Genomic DNA, 8,323 nt, shown 5'->3' on the forward strand with positions numbered 1-8,323 from the left:
AAGACACATGGCTATCAAGGCCAAAAATTGAACTATTGACTTCCAAATTAAATATGCCCAAATTATAAACCAAGGTACAACTTCCAAAGTATAACGTACAACTGCCAACAGCTCCTCAACTTACGTCCAATATAAGTTTCTTCTCTTATTAACTCAAGAAAAACACATCAATCTGGTCACTAGTTTACTTTTAAAAACTCCCAAGTTTTCTCAACTACTCATAAGTGTCGGCAATGCTAGGGTGTTCGGGTTAAATCTGAAAGCGGTGATTTTTGTTGGCACGAAGTTAGTTGCTCATACTTATAGTAATACTTGAATCAAGGCCCGGTTAAGGTTACTTGAATCAAGTCCCGGTTATGATTATTGTAACTGTGTAGATAAACAAAACGTGTATAATACAAATAAGCACGTAAGGGCTTTGGAGCGCGACACCAATATAACAGGATAACATATAATTATTTTCCCATTATGGCAACAAATAACGTGACAAAAAAGGGCCTCGGTGTCTAGTATTAATTCATACAACCAACTAGACTGTTTTATTCATAGGTTCAGCCGTTTAGATAACTAAAGTAATTATATGGTTCCTTTAACCAAGGCATTAAATATTTAAAAAAAATCAAAAATAAACCAAAAAATTGAAGTGGGCCTGGCCCAAAAAGTAGAATGTATCATACCAAACTTAGGGTGTGTTTAGGATTGCTTATTTAAGTAAAAAAGAACTTTTTGTTAAAAAAACTTATTAAATTATGAAATTTTTAAAAGAAGTTTTTAAAAATATGTTTGGATTAGCTTATGTATTGGAGAAAACCAAAATAACTAAAAATGACACTTTTTTATAAAAAGAGTGTAATGTATTTTGAGGGTTAGATGGGTGTAATAGGTAAATCAAACACATTAAGTTAATAAGTTACAAATTTCTAACTTTTCAAAACCCCTTTATTTTGCCATCTTCATAAGTTAAAATCCATAAGGCCTTATGGTTTGCCAAACACCTTATACACCTTATTAACTTTTCAAAAAGTTAAGTTATAAGTTGATGAAAATAAGGAATCCCAAACACCCCCCTTAAACAATAAAATATAAAATTAGAAACATATAAATTAATTATCAAAATATTAAAAAAAAATATTGTATAAATATATTGGTGGAAAATGGTTTGGGAAAAAAATTAGTTGTATGGTAATTTGAATTTGGTTTGGTTTGCTTTGCTTTGCTTTGTCTTTTAGACACTTATTTGAGCCCAACACGGTCTTAACTTACATTGACTTAACTGAAATTGGTTTTAAAACCGATCTGGTTTGACCCAAAATCTAGTTTGTGCACCTTTGGTCTAAGGGTAAACCTACCTTAATAGACATGTTGTCCAAATGATTTTCAAGTTTATAAGACCTCAGATTTGAAGTTTGGTTTTATCATATTGTGATTACTGTCAAACTCTATTGTTCCTTAGCCCTTACTAGCAAATAACTAAATAATAAGTGTCATTCGGCCCACTTTTACTGGTCCATTCTGTCAATTCATTTTTCACCATCCAAGTCCATTTCTATTGATCCATTCTATCGACCCATTTAAACGACTTACACATAGGGCTGTTCACGAGCCGAGCCGAACCAAACAAAGGCTTGCTCGTTTACAACCGAACCGAACCGAACGGAGCGAAAACCGAAACGAGCCAAAATCGAATCGAGCATTTTTCGATCGAACATCGAGCGATTTCAAGCATTATTTATTTCTTTTTCACTTTAAAATATTCAATAAAAAAACAAAATTTTCACTTTTAATTTGCATTTTTTAGTTGTTGACTTTGGTTTTGTTTGTGTTTCGTTTGTTGTGTTGTTTATACTAGCGGGTCCGGATAACATCTTACTAGTCCGTTTAACTCTTTTATATAAAGTTTTGTTCTGTTCAAGAAAAAAAAGATTTTAATCTATTAACTTATATACGATGAATAGGCCCATTGGTGGTCCCAGAAACATCCCACAGAAAGCACTATAAATAACCATACCAACACATACATAATCTTTATAAAAAAACCTAATGGTTCATCAAACAATGCTCCTGATTTTTTTTGTCACCTAAACACCAAAATAGCACATCGTCCTATCAAACATGAAATTAGCATATAGATTCTCAAGTTACTCATCAGAAGTACCTGCTCAAGTTTTTTTTCTGGCCTACAAAATCATAGCATACCTTGAGCTAACAATGCGAAGCATAAAATAGTGAGAGATACCAAACCTTGTGTTGAACACATCAAGGTAAATTCCTAGTCCGACTGGAAGATGACCTCTTGCAACTGCCCATTCTCGTGTGTTAATGTCAGATCTGAACATCATGTAGTCAATAGGATCATTAGGAACAACATGATCATTAACCATTAAATATGAGGTGGTCACAAATGATCTCTCAATCACCCTCAACCTGTGATTTCTGATGTGTGAAAACTTAACTGGTAACTCTCGAGGCAGAATAGTAGACTCGAGCGTATATCGATGTTCAAGTTCGGGTCGCATCTGGGCAAGTCTTATATTGCTCATTATTTGAATCAGAGATCCATCTTCATCATGTATCTGCTGGTGGTCCATCACAATCATGTACCCGTTGTTGCTCCTTAAAAACAGACGCACATTATCCACCGGTGGCTCCAATTCTTCCTGCAAGTTGGCCATTAAATCTTCAAGGGACACCAATGTGTGCACCGGCAGCTCATTGCGCATGGACGAAAACACAATATTATGAACATGGATGTGTGATGGAAACACCATCCACATTGGATTGTTGAACTCGGTTTCAGTAAAATTTTCAGCTAGAATTGAGACCTCATGTTGCTGATGTTGGTTGCGAGAGTTGTAGGTAAACAACTGGTACACCATTGCTTCATGAAACAAGGCTATAGTGTAATGCAAAGAGTCTTGTCTGCTTGGAACTACCCTTGTGCCTCATCTTGCCATAGCTGGAGTAATCAATTCAACCCACTGAAGATCAATTTGTTGGACGTGATTTCCGTTGGGCCGACTCATCGAGCCTATGATGAGTTGGTATCTTGTTTATCAAGTTGCACGTGACTTGGTTTACATGGAATAAATTACTTGACGAACAAGTCGAGCAAATGACTTGGACAACAAAGAATTTATTTATCAATTATTGTTTATATATGTTTTTGTCAATTAGTGTTTAAGTATGATAAGGAGTTTGTATTCTAATCTAATTAGGTTTTCATGTTTAAACTAGTATATATACCCGAGCTTTGGGTTATATCATTAAGGTTTTAAGCATTGTAATTTTCGAGCTAATGAGAATTATAAAAATCAGCTGATCTAAATTCGTTTTTGTGTTCATCGATCCTGGTTACCAAACTTTACAATTCTGGTGAACCTCTCTGTCCAAATATTGTAAACCACGAACATGTGGTCTTGGAAACTGAACACCAGGTTGCTGTTATACACAGCAACAAGTTGAATTTGCCGAAATTCTTAATCCATAGGACTCGGTTTAGGACATCATCATACAGCCTTTGAAAATGATCCATGGCTTGCTGATCAAATCATGTAATAATTATTATTTTAGTAAAACTGAAATCTAAAAATTACTGTATCATAAAAATATTTAACTTTTTTACTACTGCTATACAAACTGAAATGCAAAAAATATAAATAAAAAACAAAACTTTAAACTTTTTAGTGTTAGTTATATTGAAATCTAATTAAAATGATAAAATTTAGTAATTTTTAGTTAAAATTAACTTGGTAATATTGAAAATATAAGTTTTTACTAACTAATATGTAAATAAATATCCAAATCTAAACAGTGATAAAATGCATTAATAAGGTATTATATAAATAAAAATTTAATTTTTAACCAAATAACAAAACTCAGAATATTCAAATGTTAAATACAACCAAAATTGTGTTTTTATTTGAATATAGACTACTAAATATTCAGATCTTAAAAAAATCCATTTTTATATTCAAATCTGTAAAAAATTCCATTTTTATATTCGATTACAAACCGAAGTAAACAAAAAGAGATCGAATATACTAAATATTCTAAAACTAATTTTTAGAGAATAAAGTTGTTCTTTTCTTTTATGTTCATCCTTTTCTTTTTAGCTTCAAACTCTACCATAAACATTTTTCAATTTTGTCATATTCACTCAAATCTCTTCACATTAACTCATTAAATACACTTGTTGTAAACTTGTAATGATTTAAAGCATCAAACTAAACTATACGAAAGAGAGTATATAAATATAAAAACTAAGAACAGTAAACGGGTCGGGTCGGTTAGGGTTGGGTCGTACCTCGGTGGCTTGATGGCCGGAAACCCTCTGCCGGAAATGAGTGTGTGTGTGTATGAGAGAGAGAGTAGTATACTTCTATTATTTATGTTTGTGTGTGTGACTCGAACAAGAACAAAGATATGTGGTATATAAACCTTTAAGGTGGTTGTGGTAAATTTATTGAACCATTCGGATTGAATAAAATAAAAATAAAACACTGATAACGACCTCACATAGCATATACAAACAAAAACATCACTGTCAAAAATAGGATAATATATATAAATATTTGTTGTAATAATATTATTAGCTTCGTCTATTTATTAGACTGAGGAGTGTGGGGCTTCAATGGGGGCGCTAGAGCCCCTCCGCTCGCCCCCCAGGCGTTAACACCACACCACCAGGGCGCTAGCGGGGGCACTAACGGGGCGCTGGCGGGAAAACCAAGGCAGGCGTGAGCCGGTTAGCGGGAGAAGAGAGAGAGCTGCACATCTTTTTATGTTTTTTTGACCGTTGGGAGCCAAAGAAACCAAAAAAAAAAAAATATTTTTCTTATATAATTATACTCCATTTCACCCATTTTTATACCAAAACTTCAAACCTTCACCCAAAATCAATTCATCTTCTCAACTTTTTTTTAAAAAAATGGCTGGAAATTGGTTCCCAAACCTTGATTCAGATTATCTTGACGACGATTTATGGTCGTCACCGCACCAACCGATGTTTTATTCGGAGCCGCAAGAATCATCCGGCTTTCAACCATCCAACACACAACCGTCTCCTAACTTTGTTGTTCCGGAGACACAAGAATCACACGGTGAAGCTACGGGACCAAAAAGACGCGTCCATCGGAAAAAACCAGTTGCAACGGACGGGTCGGGACCGGCTTCGACTCCGAGGACGAAACGGAAAGCCACTCCGTGGTCATCGGATGAGAAGGAAGCCTTGTGTCGGGCTTGGATAGTCATTTCTGAGGATCGGCGTTGCGGTAATTGTTTTAACGTTTTTAAAAAAGATTTTTAATAAAAAAGTTAAATAAAAAAGTTAAATAGAAATCTAATTTATTTATTCATTTTGCAGCCGACTACCAACAGAGAAAGATTTTTTGGACAAAGGTTAGGGAGACGTTCTACATGCTCGTTGGGAGTACAGAGCGGAACCCCGATATGATTTCGGGTCGGTGGTCCGAAATCAGAAAATTTGTCGGCTTGTTTACTAATCTTTTCAACAGGAACAGCGGTTGTATGAGACCAAGTGGCAGTGATGATTTGGCGGTTTACAATTTCACGGTCGAAGAGTGGAAGCAGGAGTGTTTGCGGAGGTATGGGATGGTGAAGACGTGGGACGATTTAAAGTTGTGGGACAGGTTGAAAAGGTGTTCCAAGTGGGTTGAGCTGGTGGCGCCGGACTTTGATGCGGAAGTAGGGCCGAAACGGACTAAAACTAGTTCGTCTGGAGCGTATAGCACTTCCACCGGGTCGGATTGCCGCGTTAGATTCGACCTAAACATTGCGGAGGAGGAAACGTCTTCACCACCGAGGAGGCGGCCATTGGGAAGGGACGCCAAGGGGAAAAAACCGGCTGAGGGGGAAGCCGTAAACATCACCAATCTTGTTGAATCCCTCAATAAATTCAACAAAACCATGGAGGTGGTCTCTTATGACAAAAAGGAAAAAAGTCGAATGAGAGATTTGGACTTTCTTACTAGAGACTTCAGTAACCTAAATCCGGTCGATCAAATGCTAATGGAAAAGCAAAAGGAACGTATCCGAAAGAGGTTGATCGAAGAAGACCAAGCCGAAGAATAAGAAGAATGTTTCTTTTTAGTACTTTAATTTTTATTTTATTTTTAGATATTAATATGTTTTTTTAATAATTTATGAGTTTTTTTTATTAATACGTTGTTTGAATATATTTATAAAAAAAAAAATTCGCTGGAGCCCCTGCTGGAGCCCCTCCACACCAGGGGCCAGGGGCTCCACCAGGGGCTCCAACACCCCCTTATCCAGTTTTTCTCTCTGCCACACGTCATAATATTATTGGTTCTTGGCTCTTAAAGCCCCCACTAAAGCCCCCCACACCCCTTAGTCTTAGTTATATTGGATTAAACCAATTTATATGGGAGATACGAGAGATGATACTTGCTTGTCAGGGTTCGAGTCCTGATCTCACCCGGTTTTATCGGCTCTTCGCTGTCGTGTCGTTTGACGGACGTGGGGGTCGGGTTTTATCCGGTGAATCCCTCAATAGGTGGACCGCTAGGGGCTCCGTCCGTTCGAACTAGTGGCCGACTCGGGCTACCTTTAGCCAATAGGGCCGCGTACGAAGTACCCGGCGTTACTTAGTTGGCCGTTCAAAAAAATAATAATAAAAAGATTGGATTAACTGGTTATCAAGTTTAACAGTTAAAGAGTTGTGCTAAGTCACTATGGGGGTATAATACGAGTGAAGTGCGGAAGAGAACGTTTAATAACGGTGCTGACATGGCGATCACAACTTGCGGGAACATCGTGTCGTCAGTCGTCACCCATCGTTTCATGGTGCACCAGCCTACGCGGGCTACTATCCATTTGGCCAATGTATATAACTTATATATTATATATACAGTAGAAACTCGATAAATTAATACTTGATTATTTAATAAACTCTTTAAGATAATATTTTTTGCCGGTCCCAACTCGAGGATAGGGTGCTAAATTAATAATTTGTTAAAATAATAAGATAATACATTTTTAATAATTTCTTTAGACCTCATATAAAATATAAATTAATAATTCCTTATATATAGCATATGTGTAAGGCCCCGTTCCCGGTAGCCTTACTTTAGCGTCGGATTTACTCATAAACACAGTTCTTACAATCAGAGTTAATTAAAACTTTCGCGAAATATAAAACTTTAACCGTTTATTACAAAACATTTAATCTTTTCTTTGATACCATAACACAAAACATTATATTTAAAACATCTTTTCTTCTTTCTTCAAATGCCAGCCGTTCAATCCATGCCATGTGCCGTCCTCATGTTAACTTTATAATCAGCTCACTTGCGTGCATACTAAAAGTCAGCTATGTTGAGTGAGTTCTAGTTAACCAGGTAACATACGTTACATACACATATCATACATACTTACATATCCGAAGATACATATTAATACTTAACCAGTTACCCTACTTCCATACATACATACATATCTACAATCACTAACCTCAGTCTACCGAGAGTATGTTCATAGTCCGCCGTCTATACATATACTCAAGGTCGTGAACATGAAAAGGGTCCGCCGTCCTTACCTATGTTCACCATTTATGGTACGTACAAAGTCCGCAGTCCTTCCCTGTACCATCCTATATTAATAACACGTGCAAGGTCCGCAGTCATTCCCTGTGTTACAACCTATTTATTAGCACGTAAGAGGTCCGCAGTCCTCCCCTATGCTACCACAACACAATTACAGCAAGTATAAGGTCCGCAGTCCTTACCTATGCCGAATCCTATTTCATAAACACGTATAAGGTCCACAGTCCTTAACTACGTTCTCATCTATCGTAGATAACTCGTATAAGGCCCGCCGTCCTTAACTACGACATCGCATGCCAAGTCTATGTCCAACGGAAGTAAGAGGGATTTGCCATCCTAACTTACTAAGTCGGATATAGAACTCATTTGCCATTCCTGTACCTGCATACACTTACTTGCATATACAATAATCACATCATAGCATAAGAACACTCTAGGCGTTATTCATATCATTCATTTAACAATCATACTTCTTGTCGGTACGTGCAATATCCGAAGATCGTTCATGCCCCGACAAGCATTCATCTATCACGGTCATACATCATCTATACATTACATATAACATTCATATCTTTATTTATAATCTGACAGTACGCACAATATCCGAAGATCGTTCACGTACCGACAACAATCATTCATATCTATCACATATCATATATAACATACACTTACCACTTAAGGTAAATGTATTAACTAATCACATCGAGTATGCACACAGCCCCGAAAAACGTAACAAGGAATGG

This window comes from Bidens hawaiensis, unplaced genomic scaffold, assembly GCF_021521415.1.
Source record: "Bidens hawaiensis isolate Kalapana, Puna unplaced genomic scaffold, B.hawaiensis_p1.1 tig00007139_1, whole genome shotgun sequence".
Taxonomy (NCBI): Eukaryota; Viridiplantae; Streptophyta; class Magnoliopsida; order Asterales; family Asteraceae; genus Bidens; species Bidens hawaiensis.